Source organism: Trachemys scripta, chromosome 3, assembly GCF_013100865.1.
Source record: "Trachemys scripta elegans isolate TJP31775 chromosome 3, CAS_Tse_1.0, whole genome shotgun sequence".
NCBI lineage: Eukaryota > Metazoa > Chordata > Testudines > Emydidae > Trachemys > Trachemys scripta.
The window spans coordinates 80,482,039-80,501,373 of NC_048300.1; the positions used below are offsets into that span (position 1 = coordinate 80,482,039).

The 19,335-nt window shown below is 46.7% G+C and overlaps 1 pseudogene; it reads right to left on the reverse strand.

Annotated features, from left to right (window-relative positions):
• Positions 1 to 3,386: 3,386 nt before the first annotated feature.
• LOC117875486 lies at positions 3,387 to 11,043 on the reverse strand (annotated as a pseudogene).
• Positions 11,044 to 19,335: the final 8,292 nt, after the last annotated feature.

Genomic DNA, 19,335 nt, shown 5'->3' on the forward strand with positions numbered 1-19,335 from the left:
GTTGAACCACTCAACCAACCCGTCTGTCTGGGGATGGTACACAGACGTCTGGAGCTTCTTGATTCCCAGGATGCAGCATACTTCCGGGAGCAGTTGGCACATGAAATTGGTTCCTTGGTCTGAGAAGATCTCTTGAGGTAACCCCACCCGGGTGATTTTCATAAGTTCCGCCCTGATGGTACAGGTGGGTGCGCTTCTCAAGGGGACAGCCTCAGGGAACCGTGTGGCATAGTCCATCACCACCAGGCCGTATCTGAACCCTGCAGTTCTCCTCGCAATGGGTCCAACTAAGTCCATGGCGACCCTTTCAAACGGCATTCCAACCATTGGCAGAGGAACCAGTGGGGCTTTCGGCATGCTGGGAGGCACCGCCAACTGACACTCTGGGCAGGACGCACAATGATCTTTTAACCTCTTGATGCACCCTTGGCTAGAAGAAGCGTGCCAAGACCCAGGCCTGAGTCTTCTCTAATCCCAGATGGCCGGCGGCAGGAATGTCATGGGCCAGCCATAGAATGGCCCATTGATGGCATTGGGGTATCACCAGTTGAGACCGGGGCTTATGGGTCCAGGGTCGCGGTCAACATGGTACAGTCAGTCCTGTGTTAACTCGAACTGCAGCCATTGGTTGGCCCACTGTGGGTCTGTCGCCAAGTCCACAGCTGTGTCCAAGGTGGAGTCATCTTCCCCAGGCCAGGTCAGGGTGCAGACTTCGGCAGTGACCTAGTCCTCTGGTGGGGCTGGCAGGTCACCTAGGTTAGGGTCCCCCTGTTCAGTGGCCTTGCCATCAGGGTGCTCTCCCTCGAGGGCCATCTATACCGGGGACTCTTGGTGACCCATGGCTTGCAGCAGCTGGGAGAATTCAGGCCAGTCCCGGCCCAAGATGATGGGGTATGGCAGCTTCTGGACCAGGTCCACAGGCAGAACCCAGGTTACCCCATCAATAGTTAGTGACACTGGTGTCTTGGGGTATGTCTTCACATCCCCATGGATGCACCGGAGGCATATCTGCCCCAGGGGTTGGTCAGCCCCTGGGACAAGCCACCGTTGCACCAGCGTTTATCCACACCCAGAGTCTACCAGAGCATATAGTCCTTGCTTGCCCAGGTCCACAGGCACCAACAGCTTGGTTGACGGGTGTCATCGGGCATGGGTTTCCGCCAAACACACCTGGCCAAATGAACAGTCCATGGCTGGGCATTGCCATTGGAGGTGCTTGAATTGGCCACACGCGAAGCAGGGGCTGATGTTGGCAGAGGCGATCTGGGTCTTGAGCTCCTGTGGGGTTCTGGAGGGTCCTGCGGCATAGGTTTCCCTCCGCCATCTCGGCCAAGGGGTGGTCAGCAGTCCATCGGGGCCAGTCAGGCTTGAGGACCAGGGCCGCGGCCACCCTTGCTGAGCAGGTTAAACTTGGCAGTCGTCCGGGGTTGGATGGGGGGACCGGACCAGTGGGAGTATTAAAAGAATCTACAAATGTCCACCAGATAGTAATGGAATTTTCAAGCAAGTCAGGAAGTCAGGAATGTAACCCAGGTGCCGTAATGGGAAAGTCAGAAAGTGCGGTGGGCAAATTCTGCAACAAATTATCCATAAATATATTTTGGAATTTTAAGTTAATTTGCTTTGCCTGAAACGTTATAATTCAAATAATACAAAAATTTGACTTAGACAAAGAGCTCTCATGTCAAGTGTAAGTGTAGTCACAGAAATCAGTGGTTAGTGACCATCCATTGTGAGACAAATGTTTAATCTTTTTTTTTTAACCATGACCTCTGTCCGAGGCCTTTGGCCGGGAAATAAAATTCAGCCTCAATACCTTTTTACAGTAGACAAATCAAATACTTGAACAAAACAACACCTGGAATCCAGCCATGTAGCCATATTATGTAATGATTGTTTAAGCTCTACAATTAAGCTCTTTCTCAGATTGCAAATGGTGGAGTATTAGGCTTCTGGTTTTATTTCAGTGCTCTCTTTTCTTAGCTGGGAATTAGAGTAAAATTAGATGTAATTCTCCACCTAGGTGTGTATATTTTAGGTGCTGTGGATATGGGTTCACCACTTCTAGGGCAGTGCACTGCCCTCACATGGGCTGGACTGTAGAGTTATAATCCAGCTAATATTGACATTCACTGCCTCAAAGATTTTATTGTCTAAAAGGGATTGTTAATGAAGCACAGTTCTAGTGCCTGGCAGACTCTACGGGGACACTAGCACATATATGTCCATTACAATGGACTTGGCTCAGTCAGCAGTGGGACTTTCCATTGCCCCTTAAGCCGGACAAAGACACTCCTCCTATGACCCCTCTTTTATGCACTGATGCAAAGAAGTTACGTATTACCCTTCTGACATGGTTAGTGACCATCTTACACCTTGTACCTCTTGGTTCGATCAAAACATCCTGTTGTCCTGACCTTATCTTTAGGAGGGGTCATTTTGGCCCTGTACCATCTTTAGGGAGTGTGTTTATACTATAACTTTGTAGCGGGGTGTTCTTGGACCACTCTTCTGGAATGTGTTGACATGAAAATTTAGTGCCTAGTACTTCTTAGGAGTGCCTGTGTTTTAGCAACACCAGCTATATTCTTGCCAAGTTCATGTACCGACCAGTGAACTTGTAAGCAGGCATTTGCTTTGTAATAGGGCCTGACTTTTGCTCATAGCGTTATTTTTGCTAATTTGGGTTCAGGCCTCAAGCCTTGTACTAAGCACTGTGTTCTAGGCTCTCTCTCTTTCCACTACACCAGGAGATAGTGGAACTATTAAAACCTAAGGTGCAAGGTGATAAAACTTGCTTTTTAATGACAGATAATGCACTTTGGCAGTTTTGTAGTATTATATTGGATGTGGTCATTACAATCTCATTGGTTAAAGGAAGACAGTAAGCTGTATGTTAAACATGCTTGTTGTAAAATTCAAGTCTGATAGATTTCAGAGGGGTAGCCGTGTTAGTCTGTATCACCAAAAACAACAAGGAGTCCTTGTGGCACCTTAGAGACTAACACATTTATTTGGGCATAAGCTTTCGTGGGCTAGAACCCACTTCGTCAGATGCATGGAGTGGAAAATACAGTAGGGAGGTATAAATAAACAGCATATGAAAAGATGGGAGTTGCCTCACCAAGTGGGGGGTCAGTGCTAACGAACCAATTCAATTAAGGTGGAAGTGGCCTATTCTCAACAGTTGACAAGAAGGGGTGAATACCGAGGGAGCAAAAATCACTTTTGTAGTGCTAATGAGGCCAATATAATCAAGGAGAGTGAGAACATGATTGTTTACAAATTCATACAAAGAAGTCTGGATCAAGTAAATAGGCTTTTCCTTCGGTGTACAAAAGCAAACAAGCAGATCATTTTGTGCTTCAGTAAGCTAGCTTTCGTTTTCATGCTTTGCAGTACACCCCATACTTGATCTTTGTTCCTAGTTTAGTTCCTGCTAAGGACTCTTCAAACTTTTTGTCCATTTCTTGGTTCTGAGCTTGAGTAAAAAGGTTCTTCCAGTCACTAACACTGCCTGCAAGCAAACATATTTATTTAATTTTAGTGTATATATCACTGCCTGGTAGCGAAGACTGTAGTGTTTCAACTTTTGTTCAGAATTGGTTCTTTTCAGCCCTGGTTTACACTAACTAGAGTGTACATTGGTGATCACTAAGGACCTGATTGAAAGCCTACTGATGACAGTATAATCTTTTCATTGACTTTAATGAGGTTTGGATCAGACCAGTGGTGAAGCCACTTTTTGCAGTAAGGTGGGGGTGATGGGTCATTCGTTGAAGGCTGGAGAGCAATTCCGCCCTGCATTCACATGTCAGCAGCGGTTCCTCTCCCATAGATCAGGGCCTGGCTCTCCACTTTGGGTGTTGACATGTCACATGGGGTCGCAGTAGCATTCAGGTTTGGTCCAGACACCCCTCCATCATGATGGAGGAGTGGCAGGGCCAAATTTCAGTGAGTGGCATTCAGACATGGTGCACAAGGTTGCAGCCCCACACCACCTCATGTGCCATGTTACAACGCTTGGAGCAGAGAGCCAGGCCCAGCCCTGTGGGACTGGAGCCGCTGTTGCCAGGTGAGTGAGCAGCTGGTTCGCTCTTTAGCCCCATGTGAAAATTTGTGTTGTACACCTCCTTTTGTCAATTGCATAATATGCTTGGGAAGGCACAGATGCTCCACCCCCACTCTACTCCCAGGCCCCGGCCCCACCCTCACTCCACCTCTTCCTGCCCCCCTCAGGCCCTCCCCTGCCCACGGACTCAGCGCGTATACCACACATACACCTAAAGGCCACAGGGGGTGGTTGTTCCCCTTGCCCTCCTATTAGTTCCGCCACTGGAATAGGTTCTTCAAGAGAACATTTACCTTATTACAGAAAGATTTTTCTTTGGCCAGTGCATTTTAAATAAAGGAAATATTTAAGCTAATGAGCTACAAAATATTTTTTTTTCAGTGTGGCCATCATGTTTTTCATTAAATACTATGTGCAGTAAATAAAAGACCTCATTGTCACACCATTATGATGAGTAATATCTTACACCCTGAGTAATCTTATTTAAATTAACGCCACGACTTTCTAAGATACTATGCAGAGTGAGTAGGAGTGGCAGACTCGGGCCCATAGAAAGTGCATGCACCTTGCTTAAGGAAATCAGATAATTAATTAGGAGTGGGTGAAACATACCTGTGGACCAGTTACATGCTTTTGATTATCTGGCATGGCAGGATAGAAGGGAAATAGTATTACTGTGGGACTGCTCCTAATCCAAAGTTATTTTGGGGATGCATGCATATTCTTTCCTCCCAGAAGGGCTGGAAGCTACAATAAAAGCTGCTTCTTAAAGAAAGGGTGTGGAAAAGCAGAGCAGAAACAGAACTATAAATTATCTTGGAAATACCATGGGCCAAATCCTTGGGAGCTGTAGATTGCTGACATATGAAAGAATGTGGCTGACTACAGGTGACATACAAACTGATTCCAGTATCTGTTGGGGAAGGTCTATCGATTGAAATGTAACAAATGACTTTCCCCCAAGTTGAAGACTGGTTTGGGGAACGGGCGGGGGGAGGGGGGAGCTTTGCTTTGAAGAGAGGAACAAAGAGGAGCCAACCTGAAAAATCTTTCTGATGTTTTTCTCGAAAGAAGAGTGACTGGTGAATGTACTTTAATGTGGAATGAATGTTTTAAATACTGCCTCAATGACGTGTATTGACTCCCAGTAACTTTTAATACGGTGTCTGCAAAGAGAAGTTTGAGAATAATCTGCCATTAGGGGACTGTCAATTGCATCTTTGGGAATTCACCTTTGCGGAAGAGAACATTTCCAAGTGCCCCCTGGGTTTTGTGGGAGTTCTCTTTCATAGTCTGGAAGCTGTTCCTGTCTGCAACAGCTTGACTCTCTTCATCAGTCACGGAGAACCCGAAGAACTCAGCTATTTTTTTCACTCCCAAATTTGGGTTCTGAAAAGAGGAAGAAGGTGTCAGGGGGCAAGTTGTTCATCGAGAATACATTGTTTCATTGTCATTGTGCCAGACTCACACTGGAACTAGAATGCTTTGCTTTACCCCCAGTAATACTTTTCTAAAGCTTCACATCTGAAGATTTCAAAGTGATTCATGAAGCTGTATAAACAACAGTGTGCCCACTTTACACATGAGTAAACTGAAGCTCACAGAGGTTAATGGCCTGATTTTCAGAACTGCTGGACACCCACAGCTGCTGTTTGCTTCCATGGGAGCTACGGATGCCCAGTACCTCTGCAAATCAGACCATTTGTGACCTGCCCACAGTTACAAAAGAAGCTTGTAACAGAGCAAGGTACAGCAAGGGCATTGGCAACAGAAGCACCCTCACAACGTTCCTCAAACCACTTTTAGGAGTGAAAGCAGAGTTTGGGCTCCATGCCAGTTCAATACTTAGCTTCTGTGCTTTTTTTTTTTACAGATAAACAGATACCTGTTTCTTTTTCTTCAGTATGGTTGCAATGCAGATGTTCGTGTTAAAGCACACAAGGAAGGAGTGGAAGCAGCAAAAAAGCCATTTATGAGAGGTGTTGAACTAAACCTGTGATGGGTTAGGTGTGCCTTGCATGTCTAAGTACTTAGGCGATTCGCTGACAGTTCATTTGCTGTGCACAAATATCAAGCCCCACATGTCTGTGATACATGGAGACTCTAAGGACTGTCTTTATCATTTACAATCTTAGGCCTTGTTTCTAACAAACATGTAATGGCTAAGGGCTTGTTTACACTAAAATGATAAGTCAACCCAGCTACATCACTCAGACGTGTAAAAAAAATCTACGCCTGAGTCATGTGGATGAGCCGACCTAAGCCCCGGTGTAGACAGCGCTAGGTCGACAGAAGCATTCTTCTGTCAACATAGCTACTGCCTGGCGGAGAGGTGAATTGACTAGAGTGATGGGAAAACCCCGCCAGTTGCTGAAGTAACTATCTATGCTGAAGTGGTACAGCAGTGCAGCTGCAGTAGCTATTTAAGCATAGACAGGCCCGTCGACAGGGGATGGGGGGGGCAAAAGGGGCAATTGCCCAGGGGCCTGGGCGATTTAAAAGGGCCTGGGAGCCCTTTTAAATCACCTGGGCAGGCTGCAGGGCTCCTAGGCACGCACAGGGTAGTACCAGCGGTGGGGAAGGCAGCCGGGCAGGCATGTGGAAGCCCTGGCCGTGCCAGAATAGTGCACCCAGTAGCGCAGCCAGCAGCTGGGCACCAGCCAGCACTGGCGCAGCACCGCCCAAATGTCAGGTAGACCTCTCTAGGGGGCCCATTGACTGTTCTGCCCCGGGCAGAGCCATCCCTAGGGGACAGCGAATCGGGGCAACCGCTCCGGGCCCTGTGCTTTGGGGGGCCCCACAGCCTGGTGCAATTGGCCAGCGCAGTCGGTCCTGGAAGTGATGGGTAGGTCCCAGAAGTGCGGGATTTGTCACTTCTGCCCCGGGCTCTGCACCCCCCCCAGGGGCGGCCTTGGCCCTGGCTCTAAGCCCGGAATTGCTGTCGGCAGGCCTGAGCATAGACGTAGCCACACTTCTCAGAACATCAGTGCTGTGAAAGGTGGCTTCATCCCCAGACCCCTAATATGTGAGCAAATAAGCAAACAGGAGAAACTGGCCTCTCCACCCTCACAAGAGCTCTGGTTGGCTAGACAATTGGTAGGAAATCCCACCCTTAATTCCTGCTGCCAGCTCTCCTCTGATTGGAGAAGGGGTTCCTGAGTACACAGCAGGCTGAGAGTCTAAGCTCCAGGCTGGGGTACTGGCCCCAGGAGCAGTCTGGCTGTGTGGCCATCTGTGAGCCAGCATCATGCCGCATGTGAGGATCAGCCAGAGCCCAAAGCAGTGCCCAGACCAGTGACTGAAGGACTGATGCTGGCAAGCATTGGGACTCTTTGCTGACAAGGTTTTGTTACCTATAATGGTGTTGGAGTGGTTTCTGAGTGAATCCCTTCCCCCGCCTGCCCCCTCAAGGGCTGTAGAAGGAGCCTTCACACCATTGCAATGAATGGGAGTTGGGAATTAACTCCCAATAAGGGGAGCCTCTAACACACAAGTCACTTTACACTTATGAGCAATCCGTACCAAGCTGGGGCTTCCCACATAGGTAAACTAACTCACATGCTTGCGTGTTTGCAGGACCTAGGCCTTAAATTGTAGCTAGGCCATATTGTGGTTTTCACCAGTTAGTGTCAATGTTACTGATTCAGGGTTTTTGTAGTGGAAAAAACAACTTCAGAATTGCTGAGCTGCCAGTAATAATTGCTTTCTGTACATTCACTGTTCAAAGATTTTAAACCCAGAAGGAACCATTATGATCATCTAGTCTGACTCCCTTCATAAGCACAGGCCATAGAATTTCTCCCAGTAATTCTTGCCTAATAGCTCATGGCTGAACTAGAGCATATGTTTTAGAGAGAGATGCAATTCAATCTGTTAACTCCCATCGATTTTCAATGGGAATGTTTGTGCCTTTGAAAATCTTCCTTCTAGTTCTTAGTTATTCTAAAGTAGTTTTGTTCACTTCTATGTTTCTTTGACACCTTAAAGTTAATTCAAATAAGACTGATAATGTCTGAATAGTTCAGTGACCAACACTACATGAAACACAAGATAAAGCACTCTTTACATAAAGTTAACCTCACCTCTTTCAGTTCTTCTTAAGTTATAAACATAATATTTTCATCATCAAAATGCTTGTTCCATTCAATGATATGGTCAAAATAGGAGCCCCAGGACACTGGAGAAAAAAGTGTCATATAAAGTGTGAATACTTAGGAGGCTGAAGATGGGTAAGCAAGGGACAAATGCATGAGCAAGGATGTGCACGTGAGGGGGATGGAGTTCTATGTCCTTCCTTCATCCTCCCGCACCCTTTCTGGACGTGTCTGAGCAGAGCCAGGAACAAGCTGGCCAATAACACATTTCACACAGGCCTAGGTGAACAGAAAGGATTCTCCAATTGTGAAGATAAAGGCTACCCAGTCAATCCATCTCCACAGACTTCAGACAAGCACTCAGTAATTCCAAATGCACAACCACTTTCACTACCTACCCAGCAAATGGAGGTGTTCAAAACTCATCTTGAAGTGAAATAACTCTTTAGAGAATCATATACTCAAGGAATTATTCTGGGGAAGTTCTATGGCTTGTGTTATACAGGCGGTCAGATGAGATGGTCATTATGGACCCTTCTAGCCTTGAAGTCTATTAATCTTAGTTTATTTTTCACATGATATTGAGGCTCCCAACCTCAAAGTCTGATTTGTATAGTGTATTTAGCACTTCTCTGTATAGTCAGCCTGATTCTGCGCTGTTATACCAGTGTAAATTAGGAGCAACTCCACTGAAGCTGAAGGCAGGTGCTAGTTTATAAATTTGGATGAAAATTTGAACACAAGTGAAAGAGCAAAGTGCTTTTTAAAAATATTATACACAGGAGCAGGAAAAGCCTACATAGATTCCAAACACCTGTTGATTTTACTTAGGGTTACCAGATACCAACTGTGAAAAAACAGGACAGGGGTTGGGGGTAATAGGCACCTATATAAGAAAAAGTCCCAAAAAATGGGACTGTCCCTTTAAAAACAGGACATCTGGTCACTCTAATTTTAGTGGACTTTGGAACAGACCATTATTCATCGAAAACCACCTTTTGAAATTCTTCTCATAAAGTTTTTGAATTCTTAGAATTCCTACTATCAAGTTCAGAAAACTTTGCGGTATAAATAATTTCATAAATTCATTGATTTTAAGGCCAGAAGGGACCATTGTGACCATCTAGTCTGACCTCCTGTATAACACAGGCCATACAACCTAATCCAGTAATTTGTATATCAAACCTGTAACTTCTGTTTGATAATAAATCTGGATTACCAGATCCAGCCCTGATTCTGCATGGTCTTACACCTTGTGTATTCATTTATGCCTGCGTATAAAACACAGCCATTCTGATCTGATAGCGTTTTACACCCACTTTGCACACACATAAATGACAACACAAGGTGCAAGGCAGTGAAGAAACAAGCCATATTTGCTTTTCAACTTTGTCTAACCACTATAGGTGAAATTCTTCTGTGCTCTCCTTAGCTACAGAAGGCCCCAAGCGCTAAGAAATTGGTGTGGTTCTACTATACAGGAGAGCCAGGAAGCTGAAGGATAATATATGTGGGCTCTACACCACTCTCCCATGTGCTAATGAGTTCCACAAATGGTAGGAGGGCCAGGGGAGTGACAGGGTTATGTCCAGAGCATCTATGGACTGTGTGGACTAACTGGCTACAAACCCTCATGTGGTGTGGGTTGTGTGGAGTGGTGTACAAGTGTTTGCCGGGGCTCGACCCTCTCTGGGGCGGTGGGGAGCCACACCGACTCACTACCCACAGGGGCTAGGGTACTCTGTCTGGCTGCAGGGTCTCCCCCGGCAGCCCTTGCAATCCTGAAAAGATACAGTCAGCCCGACCCTGGCTCAGGGCGGGCACCAACGTTATGTCAGGGCTCAGACCCTCAGTCAGGGCTGAGCAACAGTAAACAAAGTTATTTAAGCCCAGGCCCTAGGTCAGGGCGGGACAACAAACACTGAGTCAAGAGCTCAGGCCCTCAGTCAGGGCTGAGCAACAGTAGTAGGCCTAAGCCTCCACAGGCCTGGGAGAGGGGGAGACTGCCACCCACGGATTGGGTGGCAGGGGGGACGCAGGCCCTCCCACTCCACTGCGTCCCAGCCCGGGGCCCTAGCAGCGGCAGAAGGCCCGTTGCTTGGTCAGTGGGGATCCTGGCCGCAACACACTGACATAGGCTCTGGCAGTGCTGCAGCCAGACTGGGGTCGGCTGCCCCCGGGCTACTTCCACACTCCCCCTCTGGGTCTACCTGGGGGCTGGTGTCAGCCTCGGGGAGATCCTGGACCATGGGTTTGTCAGGCCAGGGATTGTTCGGCAAGTCCGGCAGCTCCTCCGGATAGGAGGCGCAGGGCAGGCCTGGCGGTTCCTGGAGGCCGCCCAGGGCTGCAGAGGTTTCCCAGCCCCGAGCTAGGCTGGAGACGTCTGGTCTCTCTGGTGGCTGGGGCCTGACTGAGTTCTGAGGGCGAGCCTTTGTACTTCCGGGTTGCCGCCTGACCCCCTGAGGGACAGGCTTAGAGCTCCCTAGCTCCGTCCACTCCGGCCTCCGGATGGGTTCTTCCCCCTCCGGGGCGACGGGGAGCCACACCGACTCACTACACACACACCCCCCTCAAGTCTGGCTCCCGGTCTTCGGGGCCAGACCCTTCCGTCCCTCCTAGGCGGGACAGGAAGTCGGTGTTGGCATGTTCCTTACAAGCCCTATGCTGGATGGTGGACGTGTACGGTTGCAGGGCCAGATACCACCGCAGTAATCGGTCATTATTATTCTTCATCCTCATCAGCCATCGGAGAGGGGCATGGTCCGTGACTAGCGTGAACGGCGCGCCCAGAAGGTAGTATCGTAGGGCTTCACAGGCCCATTTTATGGCGAGTGCCTCTTTCTCAACCACGGCGTAGTTCTTTTCACGGGGGAACATTTTTCGGCTCAGGTATAGAACCATGTGGTCTTCTCCATCAATTTCTTGGGATAGGACGCCCCCAGCCCTACCTCTGAGGCATCCGTGTGCAGGATGAACCCCCAGTGGAAGTCTGGGTTGTATAGGACCGGCTCCTGGCAAAGACATGTCTGGAGGGTCCGGAAAGCGTTTTCACAGTCTGGGGACCACCGCACCTGCCGGGGGCTGTCTTTCATCAACAGTCCAGTTAAGGGAGCTGCGATGGATGCAAACTGGGGAATGAACCGTCGATAGTACCCGACGAGTCCCAGGAACTGTCGGACTTGGTGTTTCGTGGTGGGGGTCGGGCAGCCTGCCAGCGCTTGTACTTTCCCGATGAGGAGCTTCACTCGTCCTCCCCCTATAGTGTACCCCAAGTATGTGGTCTCCTGCCATCCAATCCGGCATTTCTTCGGGTTGGCTGTCAGTCCCGCCTGCCGCAGGGCTCTCAGGACCGCCGCCACCTGTTCCAGGTGGTCTTCCCAGTGCCGGCTATATATCACAACATCATCCAGGTAGGCTGCCGCATAGTCTTGATGGGGCCGTAGAAGGCGATCCATTAGCCGCTGGAATGTCGCCGGGGCCCCATGGAGGCCAAAAGGCATCCGGGTGAACTGGTATAGTCCCGTAGGAGTGGCGAACACGGTCTTTTCCTTAGAGAGGTCATCGAGTGGGATCTGCTAATACCCCTTACTGAGGTCGAGGGTGGTGATGAACCAGGCCTCGCCTAAGCGGCCCAGCAACTCGTCCACACAGGGCATCGGATAGGCGTCGAACCATGAGATGGCATTCACCCGTCGGAAATCTATATAGGCTTGGGTACCAAGACCATTGGGCTAAGCCACTCACTCTGAGATGGCTCGATGACCCCCAAGGCCAGCATGGCCTGTACCTCTTCCTCCACCTCCTGGCGCATCCGGTACGGCAGTGGTCTGGTCGTTTCTCGGATTACCTTCCCTGGCTCAGTCTGGACCGAGTGATAGACCATGGTCGTGTACCTGGGTAGGGCCGTGAAGGTTCCTGGGAAAGCCTGCAGGAGACACTTGGCCTGCTTGCGCTGCTCCTCTGTAAGAGTGTCGCTGAGCAGAGGAGCAGGGGGATCCTCAGTCCGGTGTGCATGGGAGCCAAACTCTGGCTCTGGCGGGTAAGGATTAATGAGCAGGCCCTCCCGCTCCCGCCACGGTTTCAACAAGTTTACATATGCATACATGCATACATACGGGAGGGGGTGGGGTGAATTAAGGTTGCCTGGTCAGCTTTCATTTCCTAACCTGAATGTGCTTGATTCTGAAACCTTTTGATCCTTAACTTTGTATTTTCTAATTTTTTATGGTTTAGTTTAATTATGAGAACAACCTTAACTAACATTAAATGAAGTTTTTTTGTTTGTGAATTCTATTTAGGTTCCTATACTGCACCCATCACCCTGCTATCTGAGAAACTGCCAATGTTACAAATAAACTAGGTGACTAACATAGGTCAAAGGTTTCTCTCCTTTCCTCCCCTGAAGGGGCAGAGTTAAGGTGTGAGGTTTTAGTATCATGACTATAGTAATGAAAATATATAAGTCCAGATTCTCAGATGGTGTAAAAGGGAACCACTCCATTGGCTTCAAAAAAGTAACACACATTGACACCACCTAAGGCCAGTGCTCTATTGATATGTTGTTTTATGTATTGTGCTGTTTGGCATACCGTGTACATTAAAAATATATAATAAAAACACACCTTAAATTTTCCTCCTCGGGCAAGGAAAGAAAACCTAATCAGACTAGTATTAGTCACCTCTTTTATTGATAACTAGCGATGACCTGCAGCTTTGCCACTCAAATTTATGGTAAGTATGACCATTTCAGGCATCACCCGTCCCGCACCTTGGCAGTTTTAACAAAGCTCAGGTTGATGTGCGTGCAACTCAACCAAGCAACTGTCGGCATAGCTTTCCATCCGGCAGCTAGTCAGGAATGTGGAGGAGCTGGAAGGTTCTAGACTCCATGCCCAGGTGGCTCTCTAAGCTGCCTGACTCCACTGGCAGGCAGCTCTAAGAAGCCTTAAACAGATGACTTGGGAAAGTGTGTGTGTGTTGTGCTAGGAGATGTGTGTTGATTTGTGCAAGTGATGAATTAGGTGTGTGCACTGCAGGAAGGGGCTGTGTGTGTTTGGGGTTATTGTGTGTGCTGCTTGTGTTGTGGTTGTGTTGATTTATGTTGAGGGGGTTGTGCTGGGGGGTGTCACAGTTTCAGTGCTAACTGCACAGGTATACGAACCTCACAAAGGAGAAGAAGTGGCTAAGGAGCAGCTCTGGACCCGGCAGCCCCACCCAGCTGCACCTACAAAGCCTGCACAAGCTGGAGGTGGAGTTTAAAAGAGGAAGCAGAGCACCTCAGTGGGAGGTAAGTAAGGGAAGGGAGCAGACCTGAGGTCTTGGAAAATAACAGGCCAGGAGCTCTTGTTGCCTGAGACCTGACCACACAGTCCTGCCCAAGCCTGCAGAGGAGAGACTGTTGACTGTTTGGGAAGGTCAGAAACTTTATTTTTGGTTCAATTCTTTAATTTAATCTGGGGGGAATTCAGGTAGGAAGTGATCAAGGGAGGCAGCTATTTAACATTTCCAAGTGCAGAACTTCAACCCTGGATCAGAGCCTGGTAGAGAGGGTGGGCCCCTAAAGGTGGGATAATTATAAGAATCTACCCCTTGGCAGGGAATCCAGCTGGGGAAGACCCTGACTACACCAGGGTCCAGACCCCAAGTCCTGGAGCTAAGGAGAAAGCCCTTATGGGCACCAAACAACTTCTCAGGGTATGTCTATACTTACCTCTGGGATCGATCTTCTGGGATCGATTTATTGCGTCTTGTCTAGCCACGATAAATCGATCCTGAATCGATCCCGCAAGTGCTCGGCGTCGACGCCGGTACTCCTGCTCTGCAAGAGGAGTACGTGGAGTCGACGGGTGAGCCTGCCTGCCGTGTGTGGACCCGTGGTAAGTTCAAACTAAGATACTTCGACTTCAGCTACATTATTTACGTAGCTGAAGTTGCGTATCTTAGTTCGAAGTGGGGGGTTAGTGTGGACCAGCCCTCAGTTATTGAACTTTTCTTCCTGTCTGCTCTGAAAGGGGTGGATGCATGACTCAGCCTTAGGGCTGAGACGAAAAAGAAGGGACTGGCCGCACAGGCTGGAGTTGCAGAAGAAAGGGGAGATGTCTGGGAGGGGAACCCCTGGCCATATCCCTGCCTGACCACTTTCAGTGTGGGTCACATTTCACACCCCCTGCTTTTGGGTCTTTCTTGAGGGCAGAGGACACCCATTTAAGGTTTCAGGCTTCCAGCTGACACCTCTTAGGTGGGGACCTGCATCTCTCTCTCTCCAGATCAGGGTTTTAGGTTTACAGTCCCTCAGTAGGTCTGACCAGGGTCCAGTACATGAGGTTAACCTTTCTCTGGGGCTACAGCAGTGAGTACCAGTTACCAACCAGCCGTCACAAAGCACAGTACATTTATTTTTAGGGTAAAAGCATTACAGAAAAAATATCAAAAACAATAGAAGTTCCTATGCACCTGATAAAAGCTTACCAGACCTCAGCCATCAGTCTGAGGGGGTCCTAGGAAGCCAAAGTCTTTCCAACCCTTCCACAAGGGTTGCGGACCCCCTGGGACAGAAGGTCTTGTCCGTTTGCTGAATTAAAAGGCCCTGTGTCAGTTCAAGCTCAGCTTTTCATACTAAAAGTCCTTTTTTGGTTCGAGTCTCTGGAAAACCCAGTTTGAACCAGTATATGCAAACACCCTTGGGGTTATGCTTCTTAGGAGTTGTTTACCATTCCCAGGGTAATTGTCCCTCACTGTTTGTAATTCCTGGAGAAGCTGTGGTAGCCCTCCCCCATGGAGTAAAACACAGTCATACATAAACCATTCATAAATTGAGTACAGTGGTCCCATCTGTCACAGGGGAATTTTGTTTTGATTTGAGTGTGGATGGTTATGGGAGATGATAGTTGATTTTTTTGTGTGTGTTGATTTGTGCAGGTGACAAATGAGGGGTATGTGCTCTGGTGAAGGGCTATGTGTGTTTAGGGTTTTTATGTTTGCTGGTTGTGTTGTTGTGTGGGTGGTATTGAGAAACTGCCACAGTTCTTCACCAAGTCTACCATCTATGTAGTGTCCCTCACAACACTGACTCATACTTGATGGGATAAGTCTCATGACTGGAATATTGGCATAGAAGGGTATAACTTGTTCAGGAAGCACAGGCAGTATAAAAAGGAAAGAGGTATTCCATTATATATCAAGAATATATACACTTGTTCCAAGGTCGATAAGGAAGTAAGGGGCAGACCAGTTGAAAGTCTCTGGTTAAAGATAAAAGGAGTAAAAAAAATAAATAGAGGGTGATGTCATGGTAGGGGTCTACTATAGACCACCAAATCAGGAACTGGAGGTGGATGAGGCATTTCTAGAACAAATAATAGAAACAGCCAAAACATAAGACTTGGTAGTAATGGAGGACTTTAACTACCCAGACATCTATTGGAAAAGTAATATGGCAAAGCACAAAATTTCCAATAAGTTCTTGAAATATATTGGGGATAACTTTTTTTTGTTTTGTTTTGGAAAATGGAGGAAGTAACTGGGAGACAGCCATTTTAGACTTGATCCTGATCAATAGGGAGGAATTGGTAGTGAATCTGAAGGTGGAAGGCAATTTGAATGAAACTAAGCGATCATGAAATGATAGATTTCCTGATTCTAAGGAAAGGAAGGAGTGAGCACAGCAGAATAAGGACAATGGACTTCAAAAAAGCAGACTTTAATAAACTCAGAGAACTGATAGGTAAGGTACCATGAGAAGAAAATCTAAGGTGTTCAGGAGAGCTGGCAGTTTCCCAAAGAGACCATATTAAAGGCACAACTGCAAACTATTGTGATGTGAAAGAAAGATAGGAAGAATAGTAAGAGACCAATATGGCTCCATTAGGAGCTCTTTAATGACCTAAAAATTAAAGTAGAAACATGGACAAGTTGCCAGGAAGGAGGACAAAAGAATAGCACAAACATGTAGGAAAAAAATCAGAAAGGCTAAGGCACAAAATGAGTTATACCTAGCAAGGGACATAAAAGGCAATAAGAAGAGGTTCTTCAAATACATTAGGAGGAAGACAAAGGAAAGTGCAGGTCCTTTACTTAGCATTGAAGGAGAGCTAATAACTGATGATGCCCAGAAGGCTGAGGTGTTTAATACCTCTTTTGCTCAAGTCTTCACTAAGAAGTTTAATGGTGATAAGATACTCAAGTCAATTAATATTAACAGCAAGGGGAAGGAATGCAAGCCAAAATAGGAAAAGCACAAGTTGAAGAACATTTAGATAAATTAGATTATTCAAGACATCAGAGCTTGATGAAATTAATCCTACGGTGCTTCATCTAGTTCTAGCTAGTCTCTAAGGTGCCATAAGTACTCCTGTTCTTGTTCCTTAAGTTATCTCAAAACAATTAGTAATTATCTTTTGAGAACTCATGGAGGACAGGTGAGGTGCCAGAGGAATGCAGGAGGGCAAACATAGTACCTATCTTTAAAAGGGGGAACAAAGAGGACCTGGAGAATTGTAAACCAGTCAGCCTAACTTTGGTACCTGGAAAGATCCTGGAACAAATTAAACAAGTTGATAAGGGCGAACAGTAGATGTGATGTATCTTGATTTTAGTAAGGTCCTTAAGACCCTTTGTGAACCTAGCCCTTCATTTCCTAATTTCTTTTGCTTTTATTACACAAAATTATTAAAGATGCCAGATATTGATATGTTTCATTTTGGGTCAAGCAGAATGATGAGTTTGACCCAAAATGAACTTTTTCTATCTTTCTGATTCACTGAAAATTCTGAAAATATTTGGTTTCGGCTTGACCCCAAAATTTTTTTCAGAACTACCAGTAAAATGAAAAATCAGTTATTCACACAGCTCTAAATGAGTCAAATTCTCCTTGCTTCACAGATTTATTTATTTACTTATTTAAAAAAAAAGACTGGAAGGGACCATTAGATCACTTAGTCTGAACTCCTATATAACACAGATAATAGACTTTCACCCAGTTACTCTTGTTTTGAGCCCAGTAATTTGCTGTTGAATCACATCTCCAACATTTGCCATCTACCTTTGAACTATATTTTTCCAGACTGCAGTTTACAATATGCAACATCTTATAAAACATGAGTTTTAATTTCCTTCTCCTGCTAGCTTTCTGTCCATTGTTTAGAAGTTTCATGCTGGTGCCTGCTAGTTCATACTATCTGATTATTTGAGGATAAACTGCATTTCTAATTTTTTTTTCATTTGTTATTCAGTTTTTGAAGCTGGCCATGTACAGCAAACTGTGACAGATAAGAACTGGATTTTCCATATGCCCTTTCTGATGCCTAATAACCTCAAAAACTAAGTGCAAGTTATCATTAAAAACTTAGTATAAGAAAACAAAAAGCCAAGATTAAAATACATTAGAAAAAATATCAATAGAAAACTTACATTTCCCTCACTTGAATCTACATCTGATAAATGGCCTCAGACACTTAGGAGCATTGGATTAATAATGAAATCCTGATATGCTGTAGTAGAAAATCTGAGGGGTTGTCTACACGTGAAATAGTACAGTGCACAGATGCACTGCTGCCATTGGGCTGCTGTAGCGCTTCACTGTAGATACTACCTATGCAGATGGCAGGGGTTCTTCTGTTGGCGTAGTTAATCCACCTCCCAAGAGGTGGTAGCTAGGTTGGCAGATGAATTCTTCCATTGACCTAAAGCTGTTTATACTAGGTGTTAAGTTGTCTGAGGCTAGGTCTATACTACCCGCCTGAATCGGCGGGTAGAAATCGACCTCTCGGGGATCGATTTATCGCGTCCCATTGGGACGCGACAATCGATCCCCGAATTGGCGCTCTTACTCCACCAGCGGAGGTGGTAGTAAGCGCCGCCGACAGAAAGCCGCAGAAGTCGATTTTGCCGCCGTCCTCACAACGGGGTCAGTCGGCTGCGATACGTCGAATTCAGCTACGCTATTCACGTAGCTGAATTTGCGTATCTTAAATCGACTCCCCGCTGTAGTGTAGATGTACCCTTAGCAACGCCTCTCAGGAGTGTGGATTTTTCACACCCCTGAGCATCATCGTTAAACCAGCTTAATTTACTGGTGTAGACCAAGCCTGAGAGCAAGCTACCCAGTTCTCTGAAGGCTAGTGGTAACATCCAACAAGCTTAAACACCCACATCTGAAACTCAATCAGCAGCTTTATTGTGAGCCCACATCCAGCCTGCCCAGGGCCCCTGCACACAGCTCCCTTGTCCATGACAGAAGGAATCTGGTCAAAATATAAAGTGGCTGCATTAAGGACCAAATGAACTGCTCCTAGCCCCCTAATCACAAGAGTCCCCCTTTAATTCTCAGTTCTCCTGCCCCCTCTTCCCCCCTCCCCCTTTTGTGGATGAGACAGCCTGATGTGGCTCAGACAGTGCATATTGATACCAAATACTACATATGTGCAAGGAAATCAAGCCTTGCAAACCATAACTGACTTTTTCTTGTTTATCTTCTCAGCCTTACAGTAATTGTTCTGCAGTGAATACAAGACAATATATTACCCCCATCCTCATGGAGTACACTTGAACAATCTCCAGTACATGATCTTCATAGCAAAGCTAGCTTAGCATCAGCAAAAAGGAATAGTCTCATTGTTTTAAATTACATGTCTACATTAATAATGTTAATGACCTAACACTATTTTCACTTGAAGCAAAGAAAACAATATATTCACCTGTTTTAGGGTATCCCACTAATAATACATCATCACTCCTGGCTTCAAAGGACTCGAGAGCTTTGAAAGTTTCTGCACTGCAATGGGTAACAGGGTACAAAACCCCCTTATAGGAGCACAGCAGGTCCTCTGGGGCCATCTTTTCAGCAGTAGCCATGGCCTGATCCAACCTCTCAATGAATTTCTTCCTGGCAGTAGTCATTTTGCCTCTCTCTGGCTGCGGAAGTCTGAGCAGATAGACAAACTGCTTTTAAGAGGTTTCCTAACCGACTCCTCCTGCACAGCTATGGAGAAGATTATAACCTGTAAGCATTAACAGTGTTGACAACTCTTGCAGATTTATGGCCAGTCACATGATTTTGCCCCCTGCTGAAGCTGTTCCCAGCAGCTGCCTACTTCCTTGATCCCTTTCCTCCCTCCCCGCATTGTCCCCTGCCCACCTTAGCCCCACATTCCCCTCTCCCACCATCTCAAC